Source organism: Megalops cyprinoides, chromosome 5, assembly GCF_013368585.1.
Source record: "Megalops cyprinoides isolate fMegCyp1 chromosome 5, fMegCyp1.pri, whole genome shotgun sequence".
Lineage (NCBI taxonomy): Eukaryota > Metazoa > Chordata > Actinopteri > Elopiformes > Megalopidae > Megalops > Megalops cyprinoides.
In genome coordinates, this window is record NC_050587.1 from 387781 (window position 1) to 400236 (window position 12456).

General features: G+C 43.3%; 1 protein-coding gene across 3 annotated transcripts in view; it reads left to right on the forward strand.

The window, feature by feature from the left end:
- Window positions 1-10194: 10194 nt before the first annotated feature.
- The window catches only part of exd3 (exonuclease 3'-5' domain containing 3), a 47014-nt gene continuing 44752 nt past the window's right edge, over window positions 10195-12456 (forward strand). For all 3 annotated transcript variants that reach the window (XM_036528900.1, XM_036528898.1, XM_036528899.1), the window contains exon 1: window positions 10195-10440. The gene's annotated coding sequence lies outside the window, so the exon portion shown is untranslated. The remainder of the gene's footprint in view (window positions 10441-12456) is intronic.

Consider the following 12456-nt stretch of genomic DNA (forward strand, 5'->3'; position numbering starts at 1 on the left):
TTTTTGTCCGTTGTCAACTCATTGGATTTTCTCAATTTGTGGATAAACCCACACATTGCTGCAACCACACTCTGGATGTGCTCCTCACTTATGGCACTGAAATTAACTATGTAGTAACTATGCCACACAATCCCGTACTGTTGGACCATTATCTTGTGACTTTCAACCTTCCTTTAGCTTGTTATATGAACTCAGAGTCCACATTTTCACTTAGGCACACAATTTCTTCTGCTACCACTAACGCTTTTATTGAGCTCCCTGCATTGTACAGTCAGCACAATGAAGACTATTTAAACTTATGCTTGGACTCTAGTTTGGCTAAAATAAATCAACTCGTGGAAAACATTGAGTCCACACTCCATAATACCCTGGATGCTGTTGCACCCCTTAAAAAGAAGAAAATCCCAGACAAAAAGCTTGAAACTTGGTATAAAGACCAGACCCGTGCTATCAAACAAGCTGCGCGGCAACCTGAAAGAAAATGTTGTTCCACCAAATTACAGGTCTTTCTCCTGGCTTGGAATGAAAGTCTTTTAAGCTACAAGCATACCCTCACAGCTGCCAGATCTGCAAATTTTTCTACCGTAATAGAGAAAAATAAGGACAATCTCAGGTATTTGTTCAGCTCTGTTGCCAGACTAACTGAGAGCCCTGCAGCAGCCAACCCCTGCATTCTAGCAATTCATAGTAGCAATGACTTCATGAACGTCTTTGACAGAAAAATCATAAAGATATGAGACACAATTCAAAAACTACCCTCTTCTTCTGCGTCCAGCCTGGCCTGTCCAGTCTCAGATAAAGTAGATATGTCTACTAGGCCAGCCACATGCCTAGACTCTTTCACACCCATTGAATTTAACAACTTCTCTTCCCTAATTAATTCATCTAAAAATGCCACCTGCCTGTTAGACCCCATTCTAACAAGATTCTTAAAACAGCTGCTACGTGAAATTGGCACACCGTTATTAAATCTTACCAATGCCTCCCTTATGTAGCCAGGTGGAGTTGGGTGATCTGGCTACATGTGTAATGCTACCCCTTTAAAAAAGCCATGTATTGGGTGTGGTCATAGCCTCGGGGGAAATGCGACAGTCTGGTGCACTCTGGGGTAGGCGACAGTGAGTGTTGCATGAGTGGAAGACAATCTGAGTAACCCTCACCAAATATATGCTTTGAAAACGATCGCAGTCTTCACGCGGAAGGCACACTGAATTGGACTGCAGCGTGTGTGTAGAGTAAGTAAAGCATTATACAGAATTATTAAGCATGTTAAGATATGGTTATGCTGTTACGACAAGACAGAGAGGGGTGGTATGCTAATTGTCCTTTGTATTCTTTAATAGATATCGGCACTACCGTATTTGTACAGTGATCATTGCCACATGTGAATTTCTTTTGTGTTCTTTCTATTTGTTTTGCCTACTGTACTGTGTCCATTTTGATATTATATAAAGGGAAAATGGATTACCCCTGCCTTAACCCCAAAAAGGGTAGTTAACCAGCTAGATTAGTGATTATAGCATATTTGGCCATCTAGTGTCCTTTTATTTCATTACCTTCATTTTTGTATAACTACTCAGAATTGATCTATCAAAATAAAACCCGAATAGTTACTTTGTTGTCCCGTGTGTACCTTTCCTGGCAACACTTATATCTGGACATGTACCTCATTCCTTCAAATTAGCAGTCATCAAGCCTATTCTGAAGAAGGCCACTCTGACCCGAATGACCTGTCTAACTACAGACAGATCTCAAATCTCCCATTCCTTTCGAAAATCTTAGAAAAAGTGGTAGCAAAGCAACTTTGCTCCTTTTTACAGTGCAGTAGTATTCTGGAAGTATTTCAGTCTATGTTTAGGCTGCATCACAGCACAGAAACTGCTCTGCTAAAAGTGCTTAATGACCTACTTCTCTCCTCTGACAATGGCTGTATCTCCCTACTTGTGCTCCTAGACCTAAGTGCAGTCTTTGATACTATTGATTATCTTATTCTCTTAGACCAACTTGAAAACCTGATTGTCATAAGAGAAAGGGCTCTATCTTGGTTCAGGTCTTATCTGTCAGAGAGACATCACTTTGTCTTTATTAACAATGAGTCTTCCAACTGCTCCAGAAACATGGAAGCCTGCCTGAAAGATATAAAGACATGGATGGCCCAAATTTTCCTCCTTCTAAATTTGGATAAAACAGTTGGTTGTTGGCCCAAAGTCTGTCAGGAGCAAAACAGTTGGTTGTTGGCCCAATGTCTGTCAGGAGCAAACTCACTAATATTACATTAAATCTTGACGGTGTCTCACTGGCCCCAAGTGCAACCATCAAAGACCTTGGTGTCACGATTGATCCTCTGCTCTCTTTTGAAACACATATATAAACAACGCTTCCAGGACTGCTTTCTTTTGTTTGAGGAATATAGGCAAAATCAGGAAAATTTTGTCAGTATACACTGAAAAGTTCATCCACGCTTTTGTTGCATCCAGATTGGAGTATTGTAATGCCCTCTTGTCAGGATGTGCAAATGCCTCCCTAAAGCCCCTTCAGTTGGTTCAAAATGCAGCTGCTCATATTCTAACTAGAACAAAATGCTTTGAGCACATTACCCCAGTATTAGCCTCTCTAGACTGGCTGCCTATCAAATACTGCATCGATTTCAAAATACTTCTCTTTACATTTAAAGCTTTAAATGGGCTTGCCCCTCCTTCTTCACCCATATTTTCCAAAACGAACTCTACGTTCCCAAAGCACTCATTGTTCCAAGAGTGGGAAAAAGTACCATAGATGGCAGAGCCTTTTTGTATCGAGCCCCTCTTTTGTGGAACAATTTACCTGCTGAGGTTCAGGGAACAGTTTCTATCTTTAAGTCTAGGCTAAAAACTCACCTTTATAGCAAATCCTTTAGTTGAGGGACACGGCTTGGAGTTGGCATGGATCGTAGAGTCTCTGGCGGACTAAGTGGTCATTGCTGTCACCACATCATGGCCTGGTCACTCTGTGTATAGCTGATCCCGCTGTGGTCTGGTGTTGACTGCATTAGGGTCGCCCTCATGATCATGCTGGCCCCTTGGCTCTCATCCCCTAGATATGCTGCCATAGTGCTTATCTGTCATGATTTTTCCCTATTGCACAAAGGCAGATCTTTTCCCCTCTCTGCTCCTCCCTTGCCTTTATGTTTTTCATTCCTGCCACTCCTTAACATCCACTAATCACTGTTTTCATTTTGTTTCCTGTCCCTGCTCCTGCCTGGAGCTGTAGCTCAAGAGCACATCTCGATTTTCCTCGATTTTCACCTTCTTGCTTCAGATTCATAGCCTGACCAATGATCTTTAAACAGGGTGGGTTTTTTATCCAGAAAATTCGACAGCTATTTAAATGGTTCACAGACAGAGGCAATTGTGTCCTCATTAGGGAGATTTTTATCATCTGTGGAAACCCGGCACCTCCAGAGTGCAGTTTTTCATGTTTCTTAAAATATTTTCTACCATAAAACAAATGTCACCTTAAAATAGTTAAATTGTAGTTTAATGGTTTTTAAAATAAAATATCACAGAAAACAACATTTCATTGTATCATTTGTAATTCAGTAAAATGTGAGAAATGATCGAGGGTCTGAATACTTTTGCAAGGCACTGTATATTTGTGAACTTCATTGTACAGTGAAATGATAGTAGATTTATTATTTATTAAAGAGTTGTGTGCAGTTTTCAAGCAACAGCAGTTTTAGGACTTTGAAGATGAATCTGAAATGTTGCATATATTCGACTATCTACATTTAATTGTGTGTGCCAGCTTTCAAGAAAATCAGAGTTATGCTAAAGTTGGTCCCACTTCATATGGAAGGACTCAAAAAGGAAATTATACATTTTTGGTATTCAGACAAGAAAAAACATTTTTGTTTACTCCCTTTGATTTTTCAATTTTGATGAATTTTGCAGAACATTATTACAGTAACCAAAAATGCATTACATTATAAAACAAAAAAATAAATCCATTGTTACGACCAGACTCCTGCCAAAGGTGACTACAGGCAGTCGTAGGGCAGTTAGTAGGATAAATACTCCACACATAAAAGTAAAACAACCCAGCTACTCACACTTAGCTGTTTGGTCCAGCTGGACAGATGATGCAGTGGCGAAAAGTTACAAGGTTTTAGCTGGCTAGATAGTATTTGTACAGGTCAGAGGAAAGTTAGGTGAAGAGATATTGGTGCCCAAGAATTTCAGAAAAAGTGGGCTGAGAGGGGGAAGAAGGTAATGTGGATCGGAGAGAAGATAAGTTCTGGAGTACGGTGTGCAAAAGAATGAAATAAAATGGTGGGAGACCAGCCAGTCTGCAATAGACCGTCAGACCGGCTCCACCGTCCTACCCAAAACAAAACAAAACTATAAAACAAACATGATAAAATGCACCACCGTCTCATGGACTTTATACACACGGTTGCTCTTAAACTCTATATAAGAGAACAGCTAGATTTGCACAATATACCACACTGGTACTCACAATAATCCCCATCGACTGTGCTTGCCGCCATAGACATTTAAAATACCTGAGGTGCACACCTTCGTGCACCCGTGACCCTGACGTAACGTGACCCTTAACCCCTACTCTTGTGCACCCTTTACCTGACGTCATGTGACATACCCATAACACCACCCCCCTTAAGACAATAAATAAATAAGGAAACAAATTTCCAAACCCAAGCTTATTTATTGTCATATCTAAAATTTAATCTACACATGGCAATGTGACAGGGTATCAACAATGATATTGTCCTTTCCCCAAACGTGCCTAATCTCTAGGTTATAGTCCTGGAGAAACAAACTCCAAGGCATCAACCTTTGATTTTTATTTTTCGTGCACTGTAAAAACACTAGAGGGTTGTGGTCTGTAAAAACAACCACTGGATGCACAGTAGCACATACATAAACCTCAAAACGCTGTATTGCTTGGACCAGAGCAAGAGTCTCCTTTTCAATGGTGTAATAGTTTCTCTGGTGCTTGTCAAACTTTTTTGAAAAGTAACAAACAGGATGGTCACTCATCCTCTTGCAACAAGACAGCACCAGCAACAGCATCACTAGCATCTACAGCGAGCTTAAAGGCCTACTCAAAACGAGGTGCAGAGAGCACAGGAGAGCTACTCAGGATTGCCTTGACCCTTTCAAAAGCCTCCTGGCACCTTTGGGTCCATGCAAAACTGACCTTGGCACTCAGCAAATCTGTCAATGGTGCCACCACAGATGAAAAGTTACAGCAGAAACCCCTATAATACCCAACCATGCCAAGGAATCTCATTAACTTTTTCCTGGTTTTGGGTACAGGGAACTGATCAATGGCCTCTACCTTGGCTCTTACTGGGCGGACCTTACCTTGGCCCACCTCCTTACCGAAATAGGTGACGGTTGCCTTTCCAAATTCACATAAGACATAAGTGTGGTTCTGCTGGGGACATCAGAAAATATGATGTATGAACAAATCAAATTTGCCAGTTCCAAGCATTCCTGCTGTCCTAAATGTCTAAAATGTGTGCCCAAGTCACTTAAACTCGTTACCAACCCTCCGGTCCACCCTGACCCACTGGGGCAGGCTTTTGCTCCTCCATACCACCATCGTTCACTACAAAGGATAAAGCAACAGTCTTTACACCAGAAGTTTTTTCTTGTTCATCCTCCTCTCTCTGACAGTAAGCTTTTAACATGTTTACGTGGCACAGCCTACTCTTTTCTCCTATCAGGAGTGGCAATCAGGTAATCAACAGACCCAATCCTTTTCTCAACCCAGTACGGACCTTGGTAGCGAGCTTGCAGGGGAGAACCTTCAATAGGAAGCAAAACCAGCACCTGATCCCCTGGATTGAAAGTTCTCAACCGAGCCTTACGATCATACCAGGTCTTCATTCTTTTTTGGGTTATTTCCTAGTTTGACCATGCCATCTCACAGGCCTTAGTAAGCCTAAACCGAAATTTGCTTACATAGTCCAGCGAATTAGCAGGGGTATCATCAGATAACCACTTCTTTTTAAGATACCAAACACCAACTCCGCTGGGCTGAAACCTAAGTATTCCTGTACCACCTCTGTAACGGCTCAGGCAAGGACTCAGTCGCAGACCAGGACAGCTTCAGTTTCCAGGCGGGTTTAATGATAACGACAGGCAAGTAGGGAAACAAAAAGCAGGCAGGGTCGAAAACTGGAAGGCAGTCCGTGGACAAAAACAGGGTCGGGAACTGGAGCAGGCAGGGTCGGGAACCAGGCAGGCAAATGATCAGGCAATGAGACAAGACGGCAGGCAGAAAACGAAGATGAAGGACAGGCAGAGTCAAACATGGAGAAATCAGAAATCAAAAAACTGCAGGAACGAAACAGGTACAAAAACGCTGAGACGAACTGGCAAACAAGACAGGAACAAACAGGGTAGAAATAGGGCTGGGCTGATGAGGAGATGGGATGCAGGTGGGTAGGCAGGCAGGTGAAGGTAATGGGGCAATCAGGTGGCCGGGGACCAGGCGGGGAGCGGGGCTGGGCTGGAACACAAGGAAAACAAAAAGCGCATGGACAGGGAAAAAACAAAAACACCACAGCTAGGGGGGCAGAGTCCTGACAACCTCCCTTACTGCGAACATCATGAGAGGAATGCCCTCATCCCAGTCCTTCTCAAACCCACAGCAGTAAGTTCTCAGCATTGACTTCAGGTTCTGATGAAAGCGTTCCAAAGCCCCTTGGGATTCCAGGTGGTATGCACTGGAAATAATTTGTTGGATGCCAAGTTGCTGCATAACCTGTTTAAAAATTCCAGACATAAAATTGGACCCCTGGTCAGACTAAATGGACTTAGGAAGACCAAAAACAGAGAAAAAATTTAGTAGGGCTTTCACCACCACCTGAGCAGTAATCTTTCTTAAGGGGACAGCCTCAGGGAACCTGGTTGATACACACATTATGGTGAGCAGATACTGATTACCACTACTAGTTCTGGGCAAAGGACCAACACAGTCCATGATAACTCTGCTGTAGGGTTCCTCAAAAGCAGGAATGGGCTGCAAAGGGGCTACATCTACCCTCTGATTTGGCTTGCCACTGACTTGACAAACATGACAAACATGACAAGACCGGCAGTATGACACCACATCTCTTTTCAAGCCAGGCCAAAAGAAGTGCCTCAAAACCCAATCGTGTGTCTTTGTAACCCCTAAGTGACCCGCCATCGTACCATCATGAGCTAGACTCAGGACTTGTTTGCGGTACACTAGTGGAACCACAACCTGTTCCACAATGTTCCACTCCTCCGAAACTGGAACATCTGGTGGCCTCCATTTCCTCATCAACACAGCATCCCTCAAAAAATAACACACAGGAACCTTCTAAGCTTCCTCTTCCATCAGGGCTTTTTCATAGAGAGGCGCCAGGTCTGCATCCCTCTTCTGCAGGGTAATTAACTCCTCTCAGGCTATAGAGTTTGTACCCAACCCCTCAGTAGCCCAAGCAAAGCCTCCCTCACTCTGCACACAGTCCACATCTTGGGGACAAACCACCTGAGGGGGTGATTCTACTGGGGCAGGCACTTCCACACTACCCAGAAAAGTTTCCCCAAGGTCAACATCATCATCCGAGTCATGAACAGACCCATTCCTTGGGGCATTAAACCTCTTGGACATTGCACGCATCACAGCACAGATGGAAAAAACTTCAGGGTATTTTTCCACCACTTTTTCAGGGATTTCCCTATGTACTGGTTCCCTTGAAACCCTGGGGTTTGCTAAAACCTTACTCCCAGCCAAATCATTACCTAAAAGGAAGGACACTCCCTGCACTGGAAGGTTGGGCCGTATGCCAACTTCAATGCGTCCTGACACCAACTCTGATTTGAGCTCAGTGATATGCAAAGGAACTTCCACAGAATACATGTCAAAACCCTGAACCAGTACGCTAGTGCCTGTCATGGTCTGCTCACCCAGGGGCAAAATCCCCTCTAAAATGGAAGACTGGGCTGCACCAGTGTCTCTTAAAATTTTAACAGGGCACCAAACAGCCTCCCCTCCACCAGCCAAAGAGACAAAACCCTCTGTAAGAAATGGTTCATATTCCTCCAGAACCTGTCTCCTCCTAAATGAAGCTAACTCTATCCGCCTTCTCAACTACAGGTGTCTGTGAATTTATAAGAGCAACCCCGTTTGAGGACTGATTCGTTTTCTGAAGGATCCAACAGTCAGCCATTTTGTGGCCTTTCTTCTTAGAGTAAAAACAGACAAGCTTCTGCTTTGCCCCCAAGCCCTTCTCTCCTGCTACTGACCCAGTCTCAGTTGATCTCTTGTCAGTGACGTTTGAGACTGTTACAGGCCTCTCCTGCCTAGCTGACCTTTTGAGCCCACCTCAAATTTTAACTCTCGGGAGGACTGTCTAAAACCCCCTTTGTGAGTGAGGACATATTCGTCAGCCAAAACTGCAGCTTCACTCACCTCCAGCACTTCCTTTTCATCAAAAGGAGGAACCATTCTGTGACATGCCTACTCATATCAAACCCAGTGGACGGGGCTTCATACGCTCTCACGCTTAATTCCAGCTCTCGCATACGCAGAGTCATTTCCATCTCCATTTTCTTACTTTGCAATTCCTTCTCATGCTCCAGTTTTAGTTTTTTGTGTTCCAAACAGTGCATCTCTAATTCTTTCTCCCTCTGTTCCATGGGCATAAATTATAGGGGGGATGGGGGGGGGGGGGTGTAAGCCCCCCAATAATCAAAACCGGCCAATACAACCCCCCTAAATAATCATGATGAATGAAAAATACTAACTGTTATAAAACACAATAAAGGGGTTGGTTTTCTCAATTCAATGTAATTAGCAAGCAAAGAATAACATTTTTGCAACCCCCCGCCCCTGTATTCTAAGACTTGATTGCGCCCAACCCATCCTCCTCTCCCCTCGCCTTCTCAAGCAGCAGCAGTAGCTGGTGCGAGCCATAGCAAGCTGGTGTACAAAATGAGAAGAGGAGCAACAAAAGACCAACCAACAACTTTAAGTTGTTGGTCTAACAAAAAGAGAAACACCTCTTCCCAACAGGAGGAATGCTACTGTAATGGTGCTACCACTCATGACTCAAATAATTGAATGAAAGTCTTATTTTCTGCTGTGGTTTCATTGTGTTAGCTGAACTGTTAGCTAGCTACACTACCCATCATAGAATCAGACCACTTTTACCGTAGCAATTATCTTGCTAATATGATGTATAACTAGTGATTATTTCTAAGGTCCCACAGTCAGAAACTGAGCAGTCCATGCTCATGGGGGAAAAAGTTGTGACCACACTCTGCAGAACAGTGGAGGAACCAGAGTCAACAGTTGTCTTTTGTGACAACTTTTTCACAAGCTTCAACCTTGTGGAACTTCTGGAGGCCACCACTGGGATAAAGTGTTTGGGCACTGTGAGGAACAACCAGATGTCAGGAGCAGAGAACCACCTGAAGAGTGACAAGCACAAGGAAGGGGAGCATTTTACTACTGCTGCTCAGGGGGAATTGTTGCTGTAAAATGGCATGACAACAAATGTGTCACTCTCCTCAGCAACGCATGTGGGGTGGAGCCAGTTGGTGAGGTCACAAAGTACAGCAAGGAGGCAGGGAGGAAGATACTGGTCTCCTGCCCTGCAATCATCAAGGCCTGCAATGAACATATGGGAAGTATAAATTTACAGCGACAATATGGATTAAGTACGTTAAATTGTGACATAACTAGTACATGAGTGAAGATATGTTCAGGAAGTGATAAATATCCATTTTACTAATAGGCCTACAGGTAGGCTACAACAAATTGATGCGTTACAAATTTGGTGCTTTTATCACAAAGTGAATGATTTTATGCTATTCCACTGCACTAGTTGGGATGTTGTTTGAGTCTGTCTCTTCCCCTTAAAATCCATGCGAAAAAGCCATGTAGCAGCCTTTTTGCAAAAAAATCTCCTGGGGGAAGGCATGCCCCCCCCCCCTCCCCCAACCGAAAGTTACGCCCTTGCCCTGTTCCCTCTTCTCATCTGCTCGATAGCTATAGGTTCCTCTGATTTTACAACTTCAGCCGGTAATATCTCCCGTTCCACCAACACCTGTGCAATGCTAGACTTGATTTCCTTTTTTGTCTTAGCACGGTTTATTTTGATTTTATAATACTCCGCGATCTCGAACAAGTTCGCTTTTGAGCAACTACTGAATGTCTCGATTGTCGGATTAGCAACAAACTCGCTAAGTTCGAAAACCATTTTCTTGTTTAAAATCGTCTTTCCTATTTGTTTTACGTTTAAACCCGTTTAAATCCTGAACAGTAAAATAAATCACACAATTTCGAGACGGATAAGAAATGCGCTCTTAATTTGACATGTGTTCGCCCTGTGGGCACTAGGCACCGGAAAAAGAAATGCTCACTTTTTTACTGGCCTCATTCAGCTTGGTGATTTTACACGTAAGTTGACGTTGTTATATTTCGTCGTCTTATACAATAATTAAAATTTAAAATGGTGTATCAGGGACTCAGTGTACCTGGGCAGAGGCTATACGTCACTATATGTTGAAAATATGACTTGGCCTGTTGGCTTGTTTCACTTTACGTTACAGATACAAACGTGCTGTCGCCGATAGTTTTAGAAAGTGAGATAGCAAGCAAAGTCTCAGACGCTATCAAGTAGTATTAGTACTGCGTGGCGATCAGGCTAGGAGCGATAGCCCTGTTTCAGCGAGAGGCATGCTAAACCAAAGAGTTAGCTAGCTACGTGTGAGCAGGAATGAGCATTGGGCTCATCAGGGAGCCTTGTGAGCTAGCTTGTATCCATGCAGTGAAAATCAGGGAGTGGCGAAGTTGTCATTGACCAGCTAACTAGATATTTTAAGTGCCGAGTAGTTTGCTATACCAGGGCATTCTAGCTTTTCAGGATGGCTAGCTACTCTTGATAAATTGTTACTGTTGAGCTGAACAGTGACGTAGCTAGCTAGCAAGGTCGCTTCTAGCGCGCTAGCTCACTAGCTTGGTAGCCCGACAACTGTATCATTTGGCTGCGTAGTACAGCGTTTCCCAAACCTCTCATGGAGGACCCCTTGTCCTGCATGTTTTAGATCTCTCCCTGCTCCAACACAGCTTATTCAAACGATCAACTCATTATGGATTCCTGAACCTGCTTAATAACAAACTGATCATTTAAATCAGCTGTGAGCAGGGAGAGATCTAAAACATGCAGGACAAGGGGTCCTCCAGGAGAGGTTTGGGAAACGCTGGCGTAGTAGACGATCACATCGATTTTACGAACTTGTGAGAGCCGCATGCAGAGGACACGCTGCTTAAAGATTGATTTACAGATATTTTTGTAAACAGCCAGCACAAGTGGTGAAGTGAGGGCAGCTCGGCAGTTGCGGAGTCAGTCAGGCGGGTGATAGCGTCGTGATGCTATTGTTCTCACAGCATCACGCGCAGGGAGCAAATGGAGAGAAGCCTAGCCAATTTTGTGCCTGCCATTAGTAGTGGTCACGATGCAGAAGAAATTGCACCAACAGATGAGCCAACACCCCAATCACTCCCCCAGAGGCGCTCACACCTCTGAATCCACATCATTCACACACTTAAAGCCCTGCATCTTTTAGTGAGGCTCATAGCCCTGCCTGCCCATGGAGCCATGCCAGCCCCCTTTCCAAATGCTCTCCGATAAGGTCTCGCGTCTATAGGCGTTCATATTTACAACTGAGTGGTAGTTCATACAAAGGAGACAAACATAGGCTAGGAATTATTATCTTATAGCTATAACTGAATACACATCTGCAAATAAATTTGTGCTTGTGACATAGAGGGTGGAATATTCTTGTGCACAGCAACTGGCCTGGGTATAACCATGTAGTTATTAAGTTTATCTGTGGCTGTTTTTGACAATACAGTATGTTCATGGCCCACAGCGAGCTCAACAAATTTGTGTGCTGTTACTCTCCAGTTTCCCTTCAGTCCATACTAATGACAATGCCTTGTGCTTTCTGTGTGAGTTCTGTTGCCTGCCTATACCCAGTGAGACTATTTTCTTATCCTTTTTATACTGGAAAGACCTATGGAGTAGATGCTTGCTGAAAAATATAATATTGTTCTCTGTTTTTTAGGAAGCAGTTTTTTTCAATGCAGTGTTTGAACAAAATTGTATTATCCATGCACATGATATAGTGCAAAAGTGGAAAAAGCAGAACTACAATACAAATGCAAAACATATCAAATACAAAACCCCAGAGAAAATGAAGATTAATTTCAAAATATTGAGTACAGCTTATGCCACAGCCTGTAAAAAAACAGGCTACAGGAAGTTTACAGAGAAGCAGATTATAGATGTGACAAGTCTATGAAAGTGATATTATCCAACACTTAAATTTCTACCACCTGTACATGCTTAACCATGAACTTTTTACATACCACCCTAATATATGTGGTCACTGACTACCACATATATTAGGG